The sequence below is a fragment of the Pinus tabuliformis genome, chromosome 5_2 (assembly GCF_031772625.1).
Source record: "Pinus tabuliformis cultivar Carrire ecotype Pingquan chromosome 5_2, CPIR1, whole genome shotgun sequence".
NCBI classification, from domain to species: domain Eukaryota; kingdom Viridiplantae; phylum Streptophyta; class Pinopsida; order Pinales; family Pinaceae; genus Pinus; species Pinus tabuliformis.
This window is the reverse complement of record NC_142306.1, coordinates 955,185,086-955,211,853: the sequence shown is the minus strand read 5'-3', so window position 1 is coordinate 955,211,853 and position 26,768 is coordinate 955,185,086. Positions and strand designations below refer to the sequence as shown.

General features: G+C 41.1%; 1 protein-coding gene across 2 annotated transcripts in view; it reads left to right on the top strand.

Moving 5' to 3' along the window:
- IPT9 (isopentenyltransferase 9) overlaps positions 1-26,768 on the top strand; it is a 336,165-nt gene that overhangs the window by 229,188 nt on the left and 80,209 nt on the right. The gene's annotated exons all lie outside the window — the stretch shown is intronic.

The window sequence follows — 26,768 nt, the reverse complement described above, 5'->3', positions numbered from 1 at the left end:
TATTCCAGCGCTCTTGGCTCAGAAATGTCAGCTTCCTCAGCAAACTCAGACTTCTTCGTTGGAGGCTACTCCGCTGCTCTGCGTGGGGCCTGCGTGAGCCCTTCCTGGCTCTGTGTCACCCTCTTGGCCGTCAGCGCTGCCTCCTTTGTGTGTCTCTCTTTCTCTCTGCTAAGTATTCTTAGCTCCAAGGAAGATCCTCCAGCCAAAGCTTTCTTTGCCCCTCTCTGCGTGATCACTACGCTACCTCAAGCTTCAAAAATCGATCTGACTGACCAACTCTCAGTGTGTCTTCCAAATGACGCTCAAGCCTCCTTAATTAATCTTCTCATTGACATTTAACGGCCCAGATTAGAAATTGTTTAATGGCTAAGTTCATTTCTGCTTAACCCTTGTCTTCTTCTAGAAGTTACACCCATAGTTAGATTAATACCCATTAATTATTTTATTTTCCTAAGTTTAGACTTACGGTCCCATTAAAAATAGTTAATTGTTTTAATAAAACTGTTTTTGGGTGGAATTTCCCAAAACACTTTCTGGGTTCTTTGGAATACATGTGCCTAATCCTCCCTGCAAAGTTTGAGACTTAGAGCACATTTGATGCTACTAGAAATCAACACTACCTCTTAGCGAGGAATGTGCTCTAGTAATGCCTCCCACTGAAGCATCACATTGACTTCATAACATCATCCTCTGTGTTGCTGATGTCTGACATGTTGTCCACCATCCACAACGCAAATGCTACACCTGTACTACTGCTGACCCTGCCATTGTCAACACTGCATCCGTACGACAACTCCCTTTGAATTTCTTCATCCTTGCTGCTACTGGCACTACCACTGCCAACTACCCCTACACTGCAAATTGCTGCTGCTACTACATAAGAAACAAAAGAACATCCCAAATTACTGAACAAGTGTTCAACATAGATGCATCTTGATGTTGAAGATCTGACTGCTGCTAGTCCCACGCTGTCCCTTTGAAGCCACTGCGCTGCTGCTTTTGCTATTGCACTGTGCCTCCTTGCACTACTGCAACTCTACTCTACGCTACTCAGACTTAGTGTTCTAGCCACTACATCTGTCGCTACAACACTCCTCTGTGCCATTTGACACTTTGTCCATCCTGCTACTACTGATCTTGGCTCCCGTAGCAAGGTATTGATTTGAGAGGTGGACTCCTCAAGGATCCTGCCCATTTGTATCTCTTTCGAACTACAGCTCCAAATCAACCCACCTCCCTCCTGTAGGTATCTTGGCTGTCATGGCGAACTCCTCCTCGATCTTTGCGGGTGTAGCCTTCAGATCATGCTTCTCATCTTTGTCCTTCTTTCTAAGAGGACACTGTATTGTCTAGTGACCCATTTCACCACACCTGAAGCATTTAATCTTCGAGACGTCCTTCTTTCGCCTCTATTGCTCTTGTTGCCCCTTAGATGCAAGGGTTGCGTTCTTGTCCTCCTCCTTGGGCTTTGACCCAGTGCTGCAGCTTCCATCAAGTTTACACTTGACTAGATCTCTCCTCAGCTCTTCCTGCTTGAGAACTGCCCACATACTATCCTAGTCTGACAAATTTGCCTTGACTAGGATGCTTTGGACAAATACTTGCCATTCTTCTGAGACTGATTTTAGGGTCAATCTCACAATCTTGGAACCTTGAGGTGTAGACCCCACAACTGATAACTCGTCGCGAGTCTCCTGAAGCTTCGTGAGGAACATATTTATGCGCTCCCCTTTTTGCATCTGTGCAGATCTCAGTTTCTACTCTAAGTACATCTTCCGCTGCTTGAAAGACCTCTGATATAGCGTTGCGAAGGCATCCCACATCTCCTTAGTAGTCCATCTGCTAGCAACGTGACACACCATGTGATCCTTCACTCCATTGAGGATCATCCTCTTGGCCTTTGCCATTTATGCCTGGTACTTCTTCAGCGGATCTAGATCTTGCTATCACAACCACCACGCTATCGACATATGTCTTGAGGGAATGTTCATCTAGAAGGAATGACATTCTTGGCTTCCAAATGACATAGTTGGATGCTCCGTCCAATCTATCTTGATCCCTCAAACCACTGGTTTCCTTCTCTGCCATGAAAATGTCGAATTGCTCCTCTCTGCTTCTTACCCAATATGAAAACAAACTTTTTGGCAGGAAGTCTCCTAAGGAATAATTCCCTCACTATGCTTATCCTCTTTCTTTTGACATCTTTCAGCCCAGCAATCTGCCTGTTGAAAATCTGAGTCCCATCAGCTCTTCCTCACGTTGAGGCTTAGCGCTACTCCATCTGCCACTACAAAATCTCGATCTGGAAGCCCTTCCTCTCTGTCAACTCACTCAGAGAGAGACTTTCCTCGAACCTTCGACCCTCCTGACTTGGACTGCGCAATCCCTCTAGGGATTCGAACTGCTACGTCTTGCAATTTTTTCGACCTCCTTTTCTGCTCAGCGTCGGGTTCTCTGGCATTGCTCTTCTTGCTTCACCTACACTGCTCCGATACCACGTGAAAATTCCTACACTTGGAATCCCTACTGCAGCAACGAAAGATATTTCTCCTACTTGTAGATATACATGAACAAGTTATTTGTTGTTTCCTACAGAAAACATTGAAATACATACACTGCAGCCTACACCATTTAAAATAATATGTTGAAATAAGAAACTGAGCAGGAAGGAAAATACAACACAAATGACAGTTAATTTTGGACAAATGTCCCCAGAAAAACCCAATGCGGGAAAACCGGTGCAACAAATCTAAGGGTTTTATTATTAAGCAAAAGTATTTCTGAATACAATCGTTGGATGCCCTCCCAACAATCTAGTTACAGAGAAAATCACTTGGCAGGAGAAATTAGTGAGATTACCTCACTCTACACTGCAAGTCCCGACTGATCCGGTCTCTGAACCAAGAGTTCCCCGATTACTTCTGCGCTGCCCCTGCGTGGGCCTTGCGTCAACCTCTAAGACTTGCGTCAACTCAATTGGGAATCGATTTGCCCTTAGAAGCCTATTCCAACCTTCCCAGCTCAGAAACGCCAGCTTCCTCAGCAAACTCGGACTTCTGCGCTGGAGGCTATTGTGTTGCTCTACGTGAGCCCTTCCTGGCTCTACGTCAATCTCTCTGCCCTCTGCGTTGCCTCCTCTATGTGTCTCTCTACCTCTCTGCTGAGTATTCTTGGCTTCGGAGAAGATCCTCCAGCTGAAACTCTCTTTGCCTCTCTCTGCGTGATCACTACAAATCACTGCGTTGCCTCTAGCTTCAACAATTTGATCTGACTGATCAACTCCCTGTGTATCTTCCAAATGACCCTCATACCTCCTTAAATAATCTTCTCGTTGACATTCAACGACTCATATTAGAAGCTAGTCAATGGCTAAGATCATTTCTGCTTGATCCTTGTCTTCTTCTAGAAGTTACACCCACAGTTATATTAATACCCATTAATTATTTTATTTTCGTAAGTTTAGACTTAGGGTCCCATTAAAAATAATTATTTATTTTAATAAAACTGTTTCTAGGTGGAATTTCCCAAAATGCTTTTTGGGTTCTTTGGAATACATGTGCCTAAGCCTCCCTGCAAAGTTTGAGACTTAGAGCACATCCGATGCTATCAGAAATCAACATTCCCTCCATCGCAAGTAGGGCTGCAACAACAACTTCAAATGTTGAGGGAAGACTTCCTCCTCAAGGTGACAAATGTCCCTTGTGGAAATATGTCACAAGAGAGCAAGGGCCACCCAACAAGGTGAAGGGAGGAGGCAATATGAGTTGGAAATGCAACTATTGCCACAATACTTTCAGGAGCACATATTTCCATGTGAAATGTCATTTGTTGGCTTTACCAGGTTTTGGAATTGGAGTTCGTACAAATGTGCCTTTACCAAAGAGGAAAGAAATGCTAAGAGAGTCCAATGTTGGTATGGCAAATGTGGCTGCAAAATAAAAAAGCCAAGAATGATGACCTCCTTCCATTCTTGAGGAAAAGCAACAACAAATTCCCATTTGAGAGTTTTGGTGGGGGACAAGCTACAAAAAGAAGGCAATTTCACTTGGTCCAATGGACAAGATTTTTCAGAAGGAGAAACAGGAAGAGCTTGATCTCACCATTGTCTTTTTTTTCGATGAAGACTTCATATCCTTTAATGTTGCATGCTCACCTCTATTTATTGAGATGTGCCATGCTCTAACTCAAGGGGCTCCATCAGGGCATGTGCCCCCTAGGTCAGAGAAGCTTAGAACCACATTATTGATGAAGGCAAAAAAATAGGTGGAAAAATGCTTGAGCCTATTTAAACATAATGGCCAACATCTGGGGTTAGCATTGTTTCTGATGGATGGACAGATCCAGCACGACACCCACTCATCGACTTCATGGTGTCTTCCTTGAATGGTCTAGTTTTCTTGAAAGCAGTGGATGCACTTGGACAATACAAGGATGCACAATATATGGGTGAGTTGTTTATTAAAGTTATTGAAGATGTAGGTGTTGATTCTTGTGTGAAAATCATTATAGATAATGCACCTGTTTGCAAGGCTACTGACATGATTGTGGAAGCTAAATATCCACAAGTGTTTTGGACACCTTGCAATGTCCATTCATTGAACTTAGCACTGAAATCTATTGCTTTTGATGTGCTTTGGATTGGTAACATTATTGAGGATGCACGACATATTTGTAACTTTGTACAAAATCATACAAATGCCCTCACTATCTACAAGGAGTACAACTATCTATCATTGTTGAAGATTGCGAATACATGGTTTGCCTCTTCATTCATCATGTTGAATAGGTTTAGGGAGGTCACGACTGCTCTTGGGGCCATGGTTATTTCAGAGTTCTATTTTTTTTTTTGAAGAAAGACAGATCAAGTAGCCTCTAAAAGAGTGAAACATAGTGTTAGATGATGCTTGGTGGGAGAGGGTAGATCTACTTATTCAGATCATGAACCCTATCATTTTTTCGCTTCAATTTTGAGATGTGCCGAGCTCTAACTCAAGGGGCTCCATCAGGGTATGTGCCTCCTGGGTCAGAGAAGCTTAGAACCACATTGTCGATGAAGGCAAAAAAAGAGGTGGAAAAAATGCTTGAGCCTATTTAAGCATAATGCCCAACATCTGGGGTTAGCATTGTTTCTGATGGATGGACAGATCCAGCACGACGACCGACTCATCAACTTCATGGTGTCTTCCTTGAATGGTCTAGTTTTCTTAAAAGCAGTGGATGCACTTGGACAATACAAGGATGCATAATATATGGGTGAGTTGTTTATTAAAGTTATTGAGGATGTAGGTGTTGATTCTTGTGTGAAAATCATTATAGATAATGCACCTGTTTGCAAGGCTACCGGCATGATTGTGGAAGCTAAATATCCACAAATGTTTTGGACACCTTTCTGTGTTCATTTATTGAACTTAGCATTGAAATCTATTGCTTCTGATGTGCTTTGGATTGGTAACATAATTGAGGATGCACAACATATCTGTAACTTTGTACAAAATCATATAAATGCCCTCACTATCTACAACGAGTACAACAATCTATCATTGTTGAAGATTGCGAATACATGGTTTGCCTCTTCATTCATCATGTTGAATAGGTTTAGGGAGGTCAAGACCGCTCTTGGGGCCATGGTTATTTCAGAGTTTTGTTTTTTTTGAAGAAAGACAGATCAAGTAGCCTCTAAAAGAGTGAAGGACACAGTGTTAGATGATGCTTGGTGGGAGAGGGTAGATCTACTTATTTAGATCATGAACCCTATCATTTTTTTGCTTCGATTTGAGATATGTCGAGCTCTAACTCAAGGGGCTCCATTAGGGTATGTGCCTCCTGGTTCAGAGAAGCTTAGAACCACATTGTTGATGAAGGCAAAAAAAGAGGTGGAAAAAATGCTTGAGCCTATTTAAGCATAATGGCCAACATCTGGGGTTAGCATTGTTTTTGATGGATGGAGAGATCCCGCACGACACCCACTCATCAACTTCATGGTGTCTTCCTTGAATGGTCCAGTTTTCTTGAAAGCAGTGGATGCACTCGGACAATACAAGGATGCACAATATATGGGCTAAGTCACCTGACATGGGGATTCGGGATTTGTAGTATCGGATCGAACACGTTGACCCCCCGGAACAAGACACGTAGGATTCATTATATATTATTTTATTAAAATATATATATATATATATATCTATATATATATATATTAAAAATTAGATATTTCTTACACAAATTTTAATTAATGATACAAATTTATTGATTTCAAACATAGATCTTCATCTATAGCATGCATAGTACATACAAAATTCAAATACATGTCAGTGGTCACATAAATCATGATTCATAATTCATAACTGAAAGACAACTTACAACTACAAGATAGTAAAGATAAACACACTCACAACTGTAGTTTTCTCATTAAGTCATCAAATCAAAATGTGTTACATAGGTAGTGTTGGTGCAATGCCGATGGAAAATAGAAATAGAAAATATAAAACAACTACAGGTATACAAGCCCCAAGGCATCAATCCTCATCATCAACATCAGAATCATCATCAGTGTCCTCATCATCATGGTCCCCACTGCTCTCCTCTGCATCCTCCTCCTCCCTTGTATCCATAGTCGCCTCTGCATCTGCTGCTGTGGAGGATGAACCCTCTAAGTCATCAAATCTAACAGGCTCTAGCATTGGATCATTGAGATCCATGTTGGCCAACGCCAACTCAACATTGGTGTCCAGACCCATAGCATCAGGAAAGACATCCCACATCTTTGTCTTTCCCCTCAACCACTCTTCCCTCTGCCTGTAAATAAGACGAAGGTTGGTGTGCACATACACCATTGTCTCTGCCCTGGATTGCTCAAGCCCGCTCTTCTTCACACTATACAAATTCCCATATGTGCTCCAATTCCTCTCACAACAAGAGGATGAAGTCACCTGAGAGAGGAGCCTCATGGCTAACTGCTGAAGAGGAGGGCTTGTTGCCCCATGATTTGCCCACCAAGAATAGGGCTTCTTAGCCCCCCTATCTCTAATCACATCATAACCTCCAAATCGACCACTGCCAGTGGAAAACTTTGCAAAGGCATTCTCCACCTCATCAAGCAATGTAGTATCCTGAAAAATCCGCCTAAATGCCTCTTTCTTCCCCTGTGAGATTTCACCATCCATGTGAGGAGGAAATCTGCGGGAAGGTCCACCATTCAGCCACTCATGGTTGTAGTATTTGGGGTTCAATGAGTGAGCCAAACAATGTAAAGGTGTACAATTCTTGTCCCATCTACTGACAAGAATATTCTTTATAGTATCACAAAATGCCTTTGGTGATGTCTCATACTCGAGGCACTCACTCTGTAGAATAATGCTCCTCATAGACTCAATCATGTAATGCCATCCCTCATAAACCTCTCCTAGGATGGGTTTGTTTGTATCTGCAAATCAAAGGAAAGAAATGATAGGGTCCATGATCTGAATAATTAGATCTACCCTCTCCCACCATGCATCATCTAGCACTGTGTCCTTCACTCTTTTAGAGGCTACCTGATCTGTCTTTCTCCAAAAAGACCAAAAATCAGAAATAACCATGGACCCAAGAGCGGTCTTGACCTCCCTCAACCTCTTCAACATCATGAATGAAGAGGCAAACCGTGTGTCAGCAATCTTCAACAAGGATTGGTGTACTCCTTGTAGATAGTGAGGGCATTTGTATGATTTTGCACAAAGTTATGGATATGTCTTGCATCCTCAATAATGCTTCCAATCCAAAGCACATCAGAAGCAATGGATTTCAGTGCTAAGTTCAATGAATGGACAATGCAAGGTGTCCAAAACACTTGTGGATATTTAGCTTCCACAATCATGCCAGCAACCTTGCAAACAGGTGCATTATCTGTAATGATTTGCACACAAGAATCAACACCTACATATTCAATAACTTTAATAAATAACTCACCAATAAATTGTGCATCCTTGTATTCTCCAAGTGTATCCACTGCTTTCATGAAAACTGGACCACTCAAGGAAGACACCATGAAGTTGATGATTGGGTGTCGTGCTGGATCTGTCCATCCATCAGAAACAATGCTAACCCTAGATGTTGGCCATGATGCTACAATAGGCTCAAGCATTTTTTACACCTCTTTTTTTCCCTTCGTCAACAATGTGGTTCTCAGCTTCTCTGACCCAGGAAGCACATACCTTGTTGGAGGCCCTTGAGTTAGAGCTCGGCACATCTCAATAAATAGAGGTGAGCGTGCAACATTAAATGATATGAAGTTTTGATAGAAGAAGAAGGCAATGGTGAGATCAAGCTCTTCTCGTCTCTCTTTTTGGAAAATCTTGTCCATTGGACTAAGTGCAATTGCTATTCTTTTTGCTACTTGTCCCCCAGTAGAAGTAGAACTCTCAAATGGAAATTTGGTGGTGGCTTTCCTCAAAAATGGAAGGGGGTCTTCATTCTTGGGTTTTCTTGATTTTGAAGCCACATTTTCCATACCAACAATGGACTCCTTTTCCAATTCTTTTCTCTTTTGTAAAGAAACAGCTTTACAAGCTCCAATCCCACAATCCGATAAAGCCAACAATTGTGCTTTCACACGGAAATATGTGCTTTTGAAAGCAATGTGACAAAACTTGCATCGCCATTGCACATTGCCTCCTCCCTTCCCCTTGGTGCTTGTCCCATCCTCTCTTGTGACATATTTCCACAATGGATATTTATCAGTGTTGTCTTTAGGTCCTCCTCTTCCATCAACATTACTTGCAGCAGACTCTGATGATATTGGGGGAGGGGGGGCATCTCCAATGGAGACATTCTTTCCCTTCCTTTGCCCCTTAACTTCTGCCTTTGATTGAGCCATGAATACTATAAAAGAAATGAACAAAACATGCACAAATTTGTAAACAAAAAGTCATATACAAACTGCTGTAATAGAATAAGAAATGCAAAAAAATGGCACTGAAATGCACTTACCTGGTGCTTGAATCTCCTTGCCGAACACTCTACTCCCTTAGCTCCTTGATCCAAACCCTTCTCTCCTTGCAAACATCTCAAACAATGCAACCCAAATGATAAACAGCGTGACTAAAATGAGGAAATGCGGCCTTTTTAACCCGCGAGAGTCCCTTTTTTGCGACACGAATCCTGGAAATTGGGACACGCTGGAAAAATTCGGGATTCATTTAGGATTCGAAGAATCCTAATAGGATTCGTTTTTTGACTGAATCGTACCCGACACGCCGGATTCTGGTTCGCCAGGCCATTTGGACGAATCCGGTTACTTAGTATATGGGTGAGTTGTTTATTAAAGTTATTGAAGATGTAGGTGTTGATTCTTGTGTGAAAATCATTATAGATAATGCACGTGTTTGCAAGGCTACTGGCATGATTGTGGAAGCTAAATATCCACAAGTGTTTTGGACACCTTTCTGTGTCCATTCATTGAACTTAGCATTGAAATCTATTGCTTCTGATGTGCTTTGGATTGGTAACATTATTGAGGATGCATGGCATATTTGTAACTTTGTACAAAATCATACAAATGCCCTCACTATCTACAAGGAGTACAACAATCTATCATTGTTGAAGATTGCGAATACATGGTTTGCCTCTTCATTCATCATGTTGAATAGGTTTAGGGAGGTCAAGACTGCTCTTGGGGCCATGCTTATTTCAGAGTTTTGTTTTTCTTGAAGAAAGATAGATCAAGTAGCCTCTAAAAGAGTGAAGGACACAGTGTTAGATGATGCTTGGTGGGAGAGGGTAGATCTACTTATTCAGATTATGAACCCTATCATTTTTTTGCTTCGATTTGCAGATACAAACCAACATATCCTAGGAGAGGTTTATGAGGGATGGGATTCCATGATTGAGTCTGTGAAGAGCATTATTTTACAGAGTTAGTGCCCCGAGTATGAGACATCATCAGAGGCCTTCTTCACCACTATATAGGATATTCTTGTCAACAGATGGGACAAGAATTGCACACCTTTACATTGTTTGGCTTACTCATTGAACCCAAAATACTACAGCCATGAGTGGCTGAATGGTGGACCTTCCTGAAGATTCTCTCCTCAAATGGATGGTGAAATCTCACAGGGGAGGAAAGATGCATTCATGTGGGTTTTTTAGGATAGAGCATCCCTTGATGGGGTGGAGGATGCCTTTGCAGAGTTTTCCACTGGCACTGGTCGATTTGTAGCATATGATCTGATTAGAGAAAGGGGGCTAAGAAGCCCTATTCTTGGAAATCATGGGGCAACAAGCCCTCCTCTACAACAGTTAGCCATGAGGCTCCTCTCTCAAGTGACTTTATCTTCTTGTTGCGAGAGGAATTGGAGCACATATGAGAATTTGTATAGGGTCAAGAAGAGCAAGCTTGAGCAGTCCATGGCAGAGACAATGGTGTATGTGCACACCAACCTTCGCCTTATTTACCGACAGAGGGATGAGTGGTTGAAGGGAAAGAGAAAGATGTGGGATGTCTTCCCTGATGATATGGGTCTGGATAACAGTGTTGAGTTGGCATTGGCCAACTTGGATCTCAATGATCCAGTGCTAGAGCCCATCAGATTTGATGATGGTGATACTGTAGAGGGGTCATCCCCCACACCAGCAGATCTAGAGATGACTTTGGATACAGGGGAGGTGGATGTAGCGGAGGAGAACAGTACCATGATGATGAGGACAGTGACGCTGATTTTGATGATGACTATGAGGATTGATGACTCATGAGTCATGAGCTACCTACTGCCTTGAGGCTTGTATACTTGTAGTTGTTTTGTATTTTCTATGTCTATTTTCCATTGGCATTGCACTACCTATGTAACACATTTTGATTTTGATGACTTAATGAAAAAACTACAGGATCTTCATCTTACTATCTTGTCTTTCTCCTATTGGATTATTGATGAATTGAATATGTATTATGATTTATCATTTATGTCACAATTGTATTTGTATGCATAATGTTACTTTGTCAAACTTACATCTAGATGATCTATGATTGAAATCAATGAATTTGTATCATGAATGAGAATTTGGGTAAGAAATATCTAATTTTTAATATATATATATATATATATATATATATATATATTTTTTTTTTAATAAAATAATATATAATGTATCTGAATGTGTCTTGTTTCGGGGGTCAACGTGTCCATATCCGACACTCGAATCCCGAATCCCCATGTCAGGTGACTTAGCGATTAAGTTTTAATCTTGGCCATTGGAGGCCCAACTGGAGATTATAAGAAGAAGCCGATGGGTAGATGGAGATAAGCATAGGAGAGAAAATTGTGCGTGTTCCTTGGGTGGTTCGAGCTAGCCAACAACATAGTTCAAGCTAGAGAGGGGAGGCAAGGCTAGAGAGGGGCAAAGATAGTGATCCAGGGGAAGATTTTCCAGTTTTGGAGAGGTAATAGAGGAGGCAGAATTATTTCTCCAGGAGACTGCGCAGTGTCTCAAGAAGACAATTTGATTTGGCTAGAGAGGAGGTCATTTCAGTTTCTAGAGGCCGATAGCGGGCAGGAGAGACACTTCCCTAGTCTGCAACAAGCAGGATGTCTTGATTAGCATCAGTTCCGGGCTGAGTGTGTGGTAGGTTGCGCATAGATGACACAAGGCCTGCGTAGAGGGTTTGGACGACTTGCTTTTCAGTTGTCAGTTGGAGCCAAGATTGCTTGGAGACGAGGGTAATTTCTCTTAGGTGATTTTGCCAACATTTCTCTCAGATTGTATAGCTAGTTGGGCATCCAAATTTATTGTACTCAAAATTCGCTGCTGCATAATAATAAAAACCCTCAAGTATTGCACCGGTTTTCCCACATTGGGTTTTTCCAGGGACATTTGTCCAAAAATAATTGTGTCAATTTTTATTTGTGCGCTAGCATATTTCTCAGTTTACTGTATTTATTTTCCGTAATGTTTATTTGGTGAAGAAATTGCAGTGTGATTAGTTCAGTATTAATTAGAAAATTAATAAACTAATAATTAGTTAGGAGAATTAATTGTAGTTGCTACATTTCAAGAAATTTTCACACACGCTAAACAGTGAACACTGAAATAGTACTAAATTCAAATTTGTAAATGATATAAACATGATTAATATTAAGATTCAGTAATGAACTACATTGATTCGTAAACCATAAATGAAATAGGAATAGTAAAATATGGTGACATTGATTTAAATTCATCATTCTAGAATCTAACGAGTACTAAGAAAAATAGTAGATAATGGAGCCTGAAATAGTAAATTGAAATTGCTATACAAAAATAGAGTGGTAGGTCAAAGACTTGGTCTAAGGTCCTCACTATCCAGAGGCAAGACTTGAAAGTCACAACTGAAAATTAAAAATGGACAATGGACATGGAAAGTAAAATGAGCATCAAGGAGTGAACTGAATAAAAGGTAAATAAGCGTAAAGCGAGGTAGGGTTTTTAATATATATTGTTTTTTTTTTGTGTTTTAAGCCTTTATATGAAAAAATTTGGGGGGATGCCCAAAAATCTCCCTTTCATGGGGGGATGCCTAAAAGCACCCTGAAGGACCCCTTTTCTGGGGGCCATGTCCAAAAGTCCCCCTTATGGGAAAACACATCCCCCCCATGATAGGGAAACATTTCCCACTACATCTCCCCATGTTTTCCCAAAGGGGGACAAGGGGAAATGTTTTTCTAGGTGTCCTCCTGTCTCGGGAGCATCGGAAACATGGGGTCATGCCCCCCACCCTAGGGTTATGTTCCCATGGAACATTGATTACAACTTGTTTGTCATGAACATACTATATAATTATTAATTAACAAATAATTAACATATTGAAGAAACATGTCTTGAAGGACATGACCGTTCATGAAGGGGCGTATGCCTAGGTATATAAGTAGACCATCATTTATAACATATATTGTATTATCTCTCGTACATTCAACATTTATATATATAAATATACTTATCCTATAATGGATATTCACATATTCCAAATACTTTGAATATTCGCGAGTATAGAAACCTTGCTTGTTACATTAGTATCAGAGCTTTGTTCTCTGATCTCGGCCTTTGGCCATCAATTCTTCATCAAGTTTGTTGCCATTGCGATTAAGGTTAGCCACAAAAAGTTCTTTTTGGTGGTTCTCCATTTTGTCATTAAAAAGAAATATATATATATATAATTTTTTTTTTTAATTTCCTATATTTTCTAATATATATATATATATATATAATAAAAAGGACAAAAAAAAGGTTACAAAGAAAACTTGCGGCCATTAGTCATCGTACCCAGCTGCAGCCCCACGGTTTGTGGTGAACAAACTGCTGCCACAGTCGACAAACCACCATCTAGCTCCAACCTTCGGTGGCCAATGGTCTGCTGCTACAACTGCTATCAATTTGCCAACCTTCTTGTTGTCTGCAATGTTGTCATTCATCTCTGTTGTTGCTAGATTTCCCTCCTGCCACAACCAAGTCGTAAAGCCAACATGATTTTTCATTTTTATTTTCATGAGAAGACAGAAAGTCCCCTTACCTCGTCATTATTTCATTGCCCCTTACCCTGCGGTTTGACTTGTCTCGTTAGCAACCCCTCGTCAAATGTTGCTTGCTTTATCTGCTACCAACCATATGCCACAGTCCAACAAACTGTCTGTGTGGCACCCTTCAAGCAACATACAACCATTTGTCCCACAATTGCCTGTAACTACTGCACAGTCTTTGCAGCATTGTACTTCACCATCGATACTCACCACCTTCATACAAACTACTGTACAACTTCATTTATTTGTATACTTACCTTTTCATTTTTTTCGCTTCAAATTTTGTACATTAAATTTCCATTCATTTGTAGAGTTGCCTCCATCCATACAACCACCTTTTCATTAATTGGGCCTCTTCAAAATCATTCATAAACATTTTTTTGACTTGTAAAGTCAATTAAAGAGAAAAAAAAAATCAAGTTTCATATATATATTAAATTAGAAAAGGAAAAATAAAAAAAGTTTTATATATATATAAGGGTACTTTTAACATTCAAGTTAAGTAAAAATTTCCCAAAGTTCTAATTCAAAGCTCATATAAAAAGAAATTACAAGGAAAAAAGGAAAAAGAAGTGATTTATAAACTAATAATAATAATAAATGGGTAAAAAAAAGGAGGTAAAACAAAGGTTATTGAGGAATTTTTGAAATTAAAGTATTATTTATCATAAATTATATTTGAAAAATATATTGAAGAAGTGGGCCTCTATTAAAATTGGCAACTAGGGCCAAATTCCACCTTAGGACAGCTTATATGATGGAGATGATTATTGCATTGGATTCCTGACAAGCAGAAGTGAAATTTTGAATTTATTTTCTCCCATGCACAAATTGTCAAGATTGGAACCTTTCTTCCTCTGGGACATCTCTTTCAAATTCATATAAAAATATATTGACATCTCAGTCAAATGTAGGCTCATGAATCCCAATAGATGTGTCTCCACACCCTCAACGAATTGTATAAATAGGAGTGACCTCTCTCCTCATTTGGACGTCACTCATCTCAACACACATCTCTCTCTCCTCTCTTGATTGGTTCGTACAACTTGGGGACAACCTCTGTCTTCTTCACACATGTGGCAGGAGGCTGAATTTTTCTGGGACTAAACAGGTCGAATTTTAGAGAAATAGCACTGCATTGACCAATGTTGACCAAGCCTCATTTGACCAAATTTGATTTTGATCTTCAGGGCAGAATTCCAATTTCTCTAGGTCGAGTTGCTGGGCACAAATTTTGAGGTACTTTAGGCAGGTTGACTTTAGATTTGACCGCAGAAATTACAAGTGTTTCTCTCTTTTGACTAAGTTTGACCGAACTGTTTTGGGTTGACTTTGACTCTCTTGTAAGGCCGAATTGGACTGCTGTTGACCGAGCTGCTTGGAGGACATTTTGATGCTGATTTGACCAGCGTTGACTTTCTGGTTAGGGCTACAGTTGACTGCTGATTTTTTCAGGGTTGTTTTGTCTATGTGTTGGGCAAGTGAATTTGATCTATGTACTCTCTCTCTCTGCTGCCCTATTGCCTTTGGCGTCATCTTTATCATGCAGTGATTTCAAGGTTACTGGGGAGTGGGAGCGACATTTTTAGAAGCTCACAGTTTGGGAGCGATTTTTTTATATAATATATATATTTTTTAATATTTTGATGCATATATGTCAACAAAAGCACGTAGAACGATGAATTAGATATAAAAAAACATAAAAAACATAGATTTAACCATGTAACAACGATCATCTAGAAGTTATAATCTTCATCAACCACGTCCACAAGTTAGTAACATACAACATGTTGAGTCTTATGATTCATCAATCTTAAAGTTTCAAGCTTTCAAAATTCAACATATAACATTTATCATAATTGATCACCAAAGTTGTACTTGTAAGTTAAGTGTAACCATTACAACAAAGAATATCTAACATGAAATGAAACAACTTTCAACTTTCACGAAGCATCATATTCATAATTCATTACCAATGAGTTATAATTGCCAACTTCAAAGTTCAAACTTAAATTGTCATAATCATATATTGTTTACAAAAAATATCATAATAAATATGAAAGAGTCAACAATTATTAAAACTACTAGAAACTAGAAAATTCAAAAGACAAGTAAATCTATTATCTAGATTCTACAACTTCCTCTTGCCGCCACGAAAAATGTCTAATTTTTGAGCAGGTCATGGTGGTCTTCTAGGAGTCTCCTCTTGCACAGTCCCACAATCAGAACCAGAAGCCACATGCCCTCCACGTGAGGATGTAGATGGAGGAGGCGATGACAACGAAGGAACAATACTTGGAACTCGAGCACTAGCGCTGCTACTAGATGGTGGGGGTGGCATGGTTGTTGTTTTTTCATCTTCATCTCTCATAAGTTCTGCGTCCAATTCTTCAAGATGTATAGTGCCATCCTCCAAATTATCGTTTTCTAGGTGGTTGTCCCAAATTTTATATGTTGGATCCTCATAAGTCGGATCACAGTAATGACTCAACAACCTCAAGTTGTAGTGCACATAAACGAAGCTTTCTACTTGGTTTTCATTGAGTCTATTTCTTCTCACATTATGTATGAAGCTGTACGTGCTCCAACACCTCTCTGCGGAAGAAGTATTTACAACCTGTGAGAGAACTTTTTTTGCCAATTTTGGCAAAAGTCCCACACCGACATATGATTCCCACCATGTGAGATCATCAAATCTGTCTCTATCTTCCATTGCATGCAAAGAACCAAACAAACCAACGCAACTGAAGTATCTGCCTAATTCAAGACGCAGATTAGCACACTCCTCCCTGTCAGGTACCAACGTGTCTAATGCTTGCATATATCTTGTAGATACCTCTTGGTCTATATGGGGTTTGACCCTAACCCCACCCTAGGTGTAGGTAGGCCCAACCAAGATGGAGAGTAGTATTTTGGCATAAGGATATACGCCAAGGCATGTAATGGAACATTAAGTTTATTCCACCATGTACACACACAATTGTGAATCAATGTATACAAGTTGGGATAATTTTTCTGAACAATATCTTTTATTTGCCCCAACATGGTATCCATATGCTCATATAGCTCCCCGGACCCCAATCACTAGTTTATCTGTATCTGCAAAACGAATCATGTGATAAATGCTTTGGTGAATTCCAATACTTGCTTCACACGTGCGCAAAACTCACCATCAAGAGTGGTCTCCTCCATCTGTTCAAAACCTTGCTTGTTAGCTGCATTTTTAGCCCTTTTCGTTAATACCTACCAATGTGGACTTGATACCATGCTAGCCAATGACTCTCTTACCTTCAAAAGGCGTTTGAAGGTGAGGTAATAGCTAGCAAATCTAGTCTTCGCAATCTTCAACAGCTCCAATCTTGAGTGACTACGGAAAAGCCCATGGGTATTGCTATGATTTGTAATAAATTTTATCATTTGTTTGCCTCTCTTGTACAAATCATCAACCCATTTGTGTTGTTGATTTTTGTTCTTAATAATATCATGCATCAAAAGGTTCATTTGTGAACCAAACACCCAGATCAAAATATGTTGGGGTATTTATCCTCAATAATTGCTCCCACTGCCTTACAATTAGCAACATTATCAGTGATGACTTGGATGACATTGTATGGCTCAATACGTTCAATTTTTTCAAGTAATGGTTTTGCAATGTTGATGCCAGTCTTAAACTTCTCTAAGTAATCATATGCTGAAAGAAAGATGGCACCACTAACAGACATAGCAAGAACACTTATCAATGACCTGCCTTTTACATTTGTCCATCCAACAAATACAATGGACACCCCATGCTCAGTCCAAGAATTTGTCATTCTACTCAAAGAATGTGATATTTTTGCTTTTTCATGATCAAGTCCAACGGTTCTAGCATTGTCATACCCAGGGCTCTCGTATCCTTCAGGGGCATCATTTATGGCAGAAACCATTTCATGCCAATAAGGTGAGGGAAGAACATTGAATGGTACCCCACATGCATAGAGAAATTGGTAAACTTTTGAATCCACATCTTTCCTACACCCTTCATCAAGGAAATTTGATATGGTTCTATGCCTTAAAGAGATGTTTGGTGATCATGTGCCTCCATATCCACTCCCATGGGAGGATGCTGAAGGAGTTCTTTGTGCATGTTGATGTGATTGTCAGCTATGTTCAAAGAAACCCTTTGATTTTTTAGATTTGTATTGGGCTTCCTCCTCTTCCCTTATGTATTTGGCTCTATCTGTTTCTGACACACTTGCACAAGTTTTGATTCCTATTTGTTTATCTCCATCCCATGGCCTTTTCCCACAGATGTGCCTTCTGGCACGGGTGTATGAACCTGTGTAATTATTATTGCAATGGGGGCAGTGAAATTTAGTGGTTCCACCCCCTTTCCCTGCTTCAGGCTTAGTAAAATATTTCCACAATGGGATTTGGTCTTGTTTAGGTTTTTGGGCTGAATCATGTTCACTCTCCTCCTCCTCACCAACCTACTCCTCTCCGGGGTTTTCATCAAATCCACCATAACCCACTTCTTCATCCTCTTCTTCATGTTCAACCCTCATTTTTCTACTCTCCAACACCATAATAACCAAAAAAGGAACCAAGAAGAAGAAAATGCCAAGCCATATAACCATGATGTTTGAAATTTGAAGTTTTGAATTTGCAAAAAAATGGATGAATGGGAATGGGAAATAGATAATTTTATTTATTTATTTATTTAGCAATGAACATAAAAAAAGTACTAGATTAGAGTGTAGATCCTACCTCTTTGTCCTCCAATCTCAAGCTCCAATCTCCCCTTGTAAGCTCCTCAAACTCCTCCAAGCTCCTCTCTCACCAAGTTCTTCTTCTTGCTTCAAACTCTCTCTTGTTCCAAACTCTCTTGCTCTCTCAATGGGATGAAGTGAATAATGGGAGGGGAGAGGGTCTATTTATTTTTCATCCCTCCCCTTCCCTCTCTCATCTCCCCTTTTCCCTCCCTTTCCCCCTCTCTCTACGCCGCTGTCGCCCTCCCTCACGGCCGCGCGGGCTTTCCTTTCCACTGGTCGAGAGCGATCGTTCCCCGACTGCTCCCCCATTGAAAAAATCGCTCTAGTAGCGGCGCTCCTGACTTCGCTCCTGAAAAAACCAGGGAGCAAATTTTTTTTGTCGGGAGCACGCTCTCAACCTGCTCCCGAGTGACTCCCGCCTGAAGCGCGATTGGGAGCGGGATCATGGGGGGCGGGGGGGGGGGGAGGGCACTCCCCCGCAACCCTGGGTGATTTAATGGCCTTCTGGATGATTTCTGGAGTTACATTTTGGCAAAGTTCTATATTTTGCCTTTGTTAAAATTGGCAACCAGGGAAAAACTTCATGTGGGTCATCTGATTCATGGCTGATAATATTTTTATTAGATTCCTCTCGTCGAGAGGTGTAGAATTGATATAAAGATCATCCAATTCCGATAAGTATTCATGGAGATATGAATTTATTTTGATTATGGAATAATTATCAAGCCGACCTACAACTCATGTAGGCTCAGAAGCCCAACAGTCGCATCTATTCAAAGTTCAAACACCAACGTTGTGTATAAATATAGGAGGACTTTTCCTCATTTGGACTCACTGATCTCATCACATCTCTCTCTGTCTACTGCGCAAAAAAGAGTCTCTTCTATACTGCGCAGAAAAGGGTCTCTCCCTCACACATGTGAAGTCGGAAGCTGTTGAAACTGAAGCTGCAACTGCAGAAATAAAGATTGACTTGCGTGGACTAGAAGATCTCCTCATCTGAACTGCGTTGTAGGTTCATCTGAAACTCTTCTGAAAGCCGCAACTTTTGGTGGTGGAATCAAGTCAATCTGACAGGCGGTTTGCAAGTATCGACTGCCCTAGTTTGAAGCCGGAGGCTGCCAAAACTGAAGCTGCAACTGCAGAAGTAAAGTTTGACCTACGTGGACTAGAAGATCTTCTCATCTGAACTGCGTTGTAGGTTCATCTGAACCTCCTCTGGAAGCTGAAAATTTTGGTGGTGGAATCAAGCCGATCCGACGGTCGGTTTGTGAGATATCGTCTGCCCTAGTTTGACGATGAAGCCGCTACTGCTGATGCTACTGATCTAGGGTTTGCTACTGCTGATACAAATCAGATTTATTGTACTATTCTCTGCTGAAATATTGAAGATAAAAGAAGATTTGATCAAAGGTTTTCCCCACACATTGTGGGGTTTGTCCCTGGCTAGCCACCACATCTTGTGTCTCTTGTCTTGGCTTGTTTTCTGTCGATCGTTTAATGTTCTATCTACACTTTACTTTATGTACATGTGATTGCTAATCTAAAATAACAAGAAAAGAAGTAAACTTTTATAAGCATAGAACATACCATAACTTAACATGGTATCAGAGCTGAGGTGAAGACAAAGCCCGAGCAAGTGCAAGAGCAATCACCGAAGAGAAGATTGGCAAGGCTATCCTAATAGAACGATGGGGTCCTCAATACTCTTTCTTGCCGAAGACAAGCTCCGTGAGAAAGCTGAATATCACGGATGGAAGATGTCTATCGATCTAACCCTTGAGGATCAAGGAGTGTTGGATCATGTGAGAGGCAATATTATTGAGCCTCCATCAAATGCACCTCTTGCTGCCAGGAACAAATGGAAGAACGGAGAAGTTAAAGCAAAGAAGATCATCCAGGACTCTATCGACAAGCACTTGGTGGCCTACATCTCTGAACTGGACACCTCCAAGGAAATCTACGATAGACTGGTGAGTTTATTTAAAGTTAATGATGCAAATCAAGTTTTGTTTCTTAGAAATAAGCTGAGGGAAATCAAGAAGGGTAAAGATGAGAGTATGCAAGCTTACTTCTTAAGAATCACCAAGATCAGGAACGATCTCCTATCTATTGGGGAGACTATTACTGATAGGGAAATGGTAGTCACGACTCTTGGATGATTACCATCCGAATGGTACGTGTTCAGGACTACTCTTCTGAACAATCATGTAATTCCTGATTTCAAGGAATTAATGGCTAGATGCATTCAAGAAGAAACAAGGGTAGAAGAGCAAGAAATGCCCATGCGTAAAGGTCCTCCTGCTGCCTTTTCTTCTCATGCTAAGAAAGAAATAATTCTGGGACTAAATCGAAAAGAAAGGCTAGACCTAAGGGTGGAAGAAAAGGACGATGTTACATCTGCGATAAAGCAGGTCACTATGCAAGGGAGTGCCCTGATAGAAAAGACTCACACCGGGACGATGATCAAAATCCCTCTAATGGCAATCAAAGGAATGACAAATTCAATAGCAAAGGTAAGAGGAGAGTTGGGAATCAAGGAAGACGACAACCATTCAAGAAGGCTAGAAATTCCAGGATGTATTAAATGCACCTGACCTCAAAAAGAACCTAGTGTCCATCTCGGCAATGGAAGACAAACGCTACAAGGTAACCTTTAGCGATGACAAGGTACGTATATGGAAAAATAATGTTAAAGATGCCTTTACTCTTGGGTTTTGTGTTGATTCATTATATCAGGTCGATGGAAGTCCGCTAGGTGTCATATCTTATGACACATCTCTTCAGTCCGAACTTTGGCATCGGAGGTTTCCCCACCTTCATTATAAAGCTCTACCGGTGTAAAATATATGGTAACAGGGATGCCCAAATTCCGAGTAGAAAAAGGTGTATGTTCGGGATGTGCCGGAGGAAAGCTCAACAGGGGACCATTCCCCTCAAGCCTAAGCAAGACCTCCGATATATTACAGTTGGTTCACTCAGGCATACTTGAGGTTGGCATTAAGAGGGAGGCTACTACACAACATACTCCAGAGTAGAATGGTGTGGCACCGTACGATTGTGGAAGCTGTCTCTATGGGTAGATGATGTAACAATCCCTGATGTGGAAGAACCGATGGATCTTATTTATCCACCTGAGCCTTCCTCTTCCAGGAAGAGGCCTTCATGGCTTAGGGGGATACTTGATGATGCTGAAAGACATGCTGCACCCCAAGGAACCTTCCGTGAAAGTAAGAAACCCAACAGGTATCAGGGATACCTGACCAGTATGAGCACAATCATACAAAATGAGCCTTCATTATTCTCAGATGCTGTCAAGCATCAAGTATGGAAGGATGCTATGACCATTATGGAGAATGATGTCTGGGAAGTAGTTCCCAGACCCCAGGACAAGACAATTGTTACTTCAAAATGGCTTTACAAGATAAAGCTGCAACAGATGGAAGTACGAAATGGTATAAGGCTCGTTTTGTTGCTCGTGGTTTCTCCCAGAAGGAAGGTATAGACTATGATGTGATATTTGCACTTGTTGCCAGATATACGACCATCGCTTGATCATAGCCCTTGTGGCTTCATAGGATGGAACCTACATTAGATGGATGTCAAGACCGCGTTCTTGCACGGTTCAATCAAAGAAGAGGTCTATGTGGAGCAACTCGAAGGATTTGAGATTTATGATTGAAAATCTCATGTATGCAGGTTGAAGAAGGCTCTCTATGGGCTGAAGCAGGCACCCCAAGCATGGTATGAGAGGATCGATAGCTACTTGATGAAGTTGGGATTCACTAGGAGTGAAGTCGATCCTAACCTTTACTTTAAGGTTGAAGATGACAAGCCTCTCAGAACGGTGCTTTACGTGGATGACCTCTTTCTAACAGGTGCATACCCTCTCATTCACAAATGTAAGAGGGAGTTGGCTTCTAAATTTGAAATGAAGGACCAAGGACTTGAAGTGTGGCAGAAGCCAAGGGAAATTTTCCTATCTCAAGGAAAATATGTGGTGAAGATTCTGGAAAGATTTGGTATGATGGACTGCAAGCCTGTGACTACCTCAAGGATCTTAACTTTTAGAAGTTATATGGTAGTGATGTCGGACCAGATTTGGGAAATGCCTCTGAGTTTCATAAACTCATTCGCATTGGTGTTCTTGGTGAACCTCCGTCCGAACAGATGTTTTGCAATTAGCACTGTGAGCTCATATTTGGTTGAGCCTCACTGGATTGATGCCAAGAATCTTCTGAGATATCTTCGTGGCACAATTACTAATGGGTTAAGATACATTGCTGAAGATGTGAGACTACTTGGATATACCGATGTTGAGTGGTGGACCGTAAGAGCACTTCCGGGTGCTGTTTCACCTTGGGATCTGCTTCAATATCCTGGATGAGCAGGAAGCAAAAGTCGGTGGCTTTGAGCACCGCCGAAGCTGAATATATTGCTGCTGGCATGACCTCCTGTGACGCAGTCTGGTTGCGAAAGCTCTTCAGTGAGCTGTTTGGATTTACATTGGATACCACTATGATTCTCTGTAACAACCAGAGATGGGATTCGATTATTGAGGAATCCCGTATTCGTCGATTGCTCCGGCAAATAGACATCATCTGGGATATGGTAAGTCGATGAGCAAGGAGGCTCCATCGCATTAAGATGATGTATAGGTCGATACACCTTGTCAAAGCCTCGAGGAAAGATCTAATCTGTGATTTTCGCAAACGACTTGGAGTTGTCAGGAAACCCTTGTACAAGGGTCCTGCATGTTGCATACATTGAGCTCTGGGAGCTCTGAGGGCTTGCGATTCTTACTGGAGCAACATACGACCACAGGGTGACTCACCCTCCCTTGGTGGCGCACACTGGAACAAGATGATTCGCTCTCTTGTGGAACAGGATGATTTTCTCTCCTGTGTAGCAAGATGATTAGTTCTCCTGTGAGGCTTGGATTGATGTGTTCTCCATGGCGATTGTAGCAGGATTGATGTGTTCTCCTGTGAGGCCTGGATTGATGTGTTCTCCATGGCGGCCTGGATTGATGTGTTCTCCATGGCGATTGTAGCAGGATTGATGTGTTCTCCTATGAGGACAGGATTGCTTAGTTCTCTTGTTGAGGCATCCTACCCATGCAGTCTGGGACTCATGGGAAGTACCTCTCATCTAATCAATGAGCAGGGAAATGAAATTAGGGACCTTAGTAGTACCGATGGATGCATCGTTGTATCTACTGTACTCCCTACGCTAGGATGACCTCCATTAATCTGGGATCAATGATACTGGTCTGAGACCAGTGGTAGGAGTTGTACCATACTATGACGCAGACTTCGGGTCGGTTGAGACTGGTCTGGGACTAGTGGTACATACTCTGAGACTGACTTTGTGTCAGCAGTACTGGTCTGGGACTAGTGAGAGTGGTACATACTATGACGCTGACTTCGGGTTGGTTGAGACTGGTCTGGGACCAGTGATACACTCTCTGAGATTGTGATACTGGTCTGGGATCAGTGGTAGGAGTGGTACCTACTATGAAGCTGACTTCGGGTCAGTTGAGACTAGTCTGGGACCAGTGGTACGCGCTCTGAGACTGACTTTGAGTCAGTGGAGGATGATACTGGTCTGGGACCTGTGGAGTTGTACTCACTATGACGTTGACTTCAGGTTGGTTGAGACTAGTCTAGGACCAGTGGTACATACTCTGAGACTGACTTTGAGTCAGTATGATACATCCTCGATCATTTCTTCTTCTTCATAATTCAGACAAAAGCAGAGCAGAACAGAGCAATGCAAGAGCAGAGCAGAACAGAGCAGAACAATACAGATTAGTACAGGGCAGAACAAGACAAAGCAGAACAAGTAGAGCAGGGCAAGGGTCAAGCTGTACAGGGCAGTGCATTTGATGGATGAATAGTAACGACCGATAAACAGATTGCAAATGAAGTTCTCCCTAGTTGAGAGGTTGTGTTAAAATTGGCAACCGGGGCAAAATTTCATGTGGGTCATCTTATTCATGGCTGATAATATTTTTATTAGATTCCTCTCGTCGAGGTGTAGAATTGATATAAAGATCATCTGATTCCGATAAGTATTCATGGAGATATGAATTTATTTTGATTATGGAATTATTATCATGCCAACCTACAACTCATGTAGGCTCAGAAGCCTAACAGTCGCATCTATTCAAACACCAACGTTGTGTATAAATACAGGAGGACTTTTCCTTCATTTGGACTCACTAATCTCATCACATCTCTCTTTCTCTCTACTGCGCAGAAAAGAGTCTCTTCTCTACTGCGCAGAAAAGGGTCTCTCCCTCACACATGTGAAGCCGGAAGCTGCTGAAACTGACGCTGCAACTGCAGAAGTAAAGATTGACCTGCGTGGACTAGAAGACCTCCTCATGTGAACTACGTTGTAGGTTCATCTGAACCTCCTCTGAAAGCCGCAACTTTTGGTGGTGGAATCAAGTCAATCCGACGGACAGTTTGCAAGATATCCACTGCTCTAGTTTGAAGTCGGAAGCTGCCGAAACTGAAGCTGCAACTGTAGAAGTAAAGTTTGACCTGCGTGGACTACAAGATCTTCTCATCTGAACTGCGTTGTAGGTTCATCTGAACCTCCTCTAGAAGCCGAAACTTTTGGTGGTGGAATCAAGCCGATCCGACGGTTAGTTTGTGAGATATCGTCTGCCCTAGTTTGACGATGAAGCCGCTACTGCTGATCTAGGGTTTGCTACTGCTGATACAAATCAGATTTATTGTACTATTTCTCTCTGCTGAATTATTGAAGATAAAAGAAGATTTGATCAAAGGGTTTCCCCACACATTGTGGGGTTTGTCCCTGGCTAGCCACCACATCTTGTGTCTCTTGTCTTGGCTTGTTTTCTGTCGATCGTTTAATGTTCTATCTGCACTTTACTTTATGTACATGTGATTGCTAATCTGAAATAACAAGAAAAGAAGTAAACTGTTATATCCCAGATGGAATTTTAATTTGTTGACACCCCCTGACATATGCTTGCCACAGAACTTTCAAGTCAAATATTGTCTATTGACACCCCCGTTGTTGGGTATAGGATCAGGTTCACCATATTTCGACATAGGGTCCAAGTTCGTCGACATTTTGTTTGAACTTGAATTTGAACCTAGGGCACAAAATAAAAATTGTCCATCGCATAAGAAGCAAAGATAATTGTAATTGTTAATTTTAAATTTTAAATGCCTCTTCTCACTCAGTTGAGCACACTCGAATTCACTAAAGAAGGGTTTGAATTTTTGAATTTTTGAAACATGTAAACAATCTAAACGTTTTGAAGTTTTGATTCAATCTAAACAATATTTTGATTCAAATTTCTGTGCAACAACAAGCTAAAAACAAACTAATAGAGGGATTTAAAAAGCCACGTGTGTTACAAAGACTAAGAGAGAAATTAAAATACATACCTTGCAACAACAAATTGACACCCTGAGTCTCTCAAGTTGAGAAGTGGACAAATTTCCAAATCGACACCAAAAAACTAATCTCCTCCTCTTGGGCAATGGCAAAAAACTCATCTTTCCATAGGGACGAATGGTAGAAGTTAGTGTGAACAATGATTGAAAATTTCACCCTTTTCCTCAATTATGCGTGGCTTGGATAGTCTCCACGATTTTTTCCATCGACTCTCAAGTTCATCACGATTTTTATGATAAAATCTTGAGTTTTTCGATTTTCAAAAAATCGGCTGATAATATTGGGCCAATTGAAAAAATTGGACTTTGCCGATTTTATTGCGACTTTTTCCACATTGTGTGGGACATCATCTTGAATCCTGATTAAATGATTCCTCTAATGATTAATCACAAAATGCTCCTCATGTAGGTTAGATGTCCACCACCTCAATGACATGGTATATGTCTACTACAATCTCAGGTTATGGGTCAGGCAGATAAACAAAGTACCTGATACAAATGCCATTTCATTGGAGGCACTTGACACCACGAGTCCGTGGAGGGTGGAGACTGAGAGGCCTATCATGGAGGAGGCACTTGAGTGGTTGGAGCAAGAGGGTGAGGAGGAGGAGGATGCTCCACTTGTAGGAGAGACATATTTAGAGTAGGGGGGGATATTGAATTTGAGAGTTTGCCAAAGATACAACCACTGGAACCATGACCACTTGCACAGAGACTGCCAACTAGGGGAAGAGGCGGAAGACATCCCACTTCATCTTCCACATTTTCCCCAAGAGTTTCACCTTCCACTTCAGGCTCAGGCTCAACACATCCACCTACTGCTTCTAGAGGAAGAATGACACTAGTGACCTTTGCTTGTAAAATGGGTAGAAGGAATCATTGAAACTTGACATTTTAGTGCATCATGATTAGCCTTGTAGGCTTGTAGTATCTAGGTGCCTAATGATGATCATCTCATGAGATACACCTTTCGTTTTGATGAAATTTTCTTTGATCTTTATTAAGACTTGTGACTCGAGAGACAACAGATATCATATTTCAGTATCGATGTTTGATGT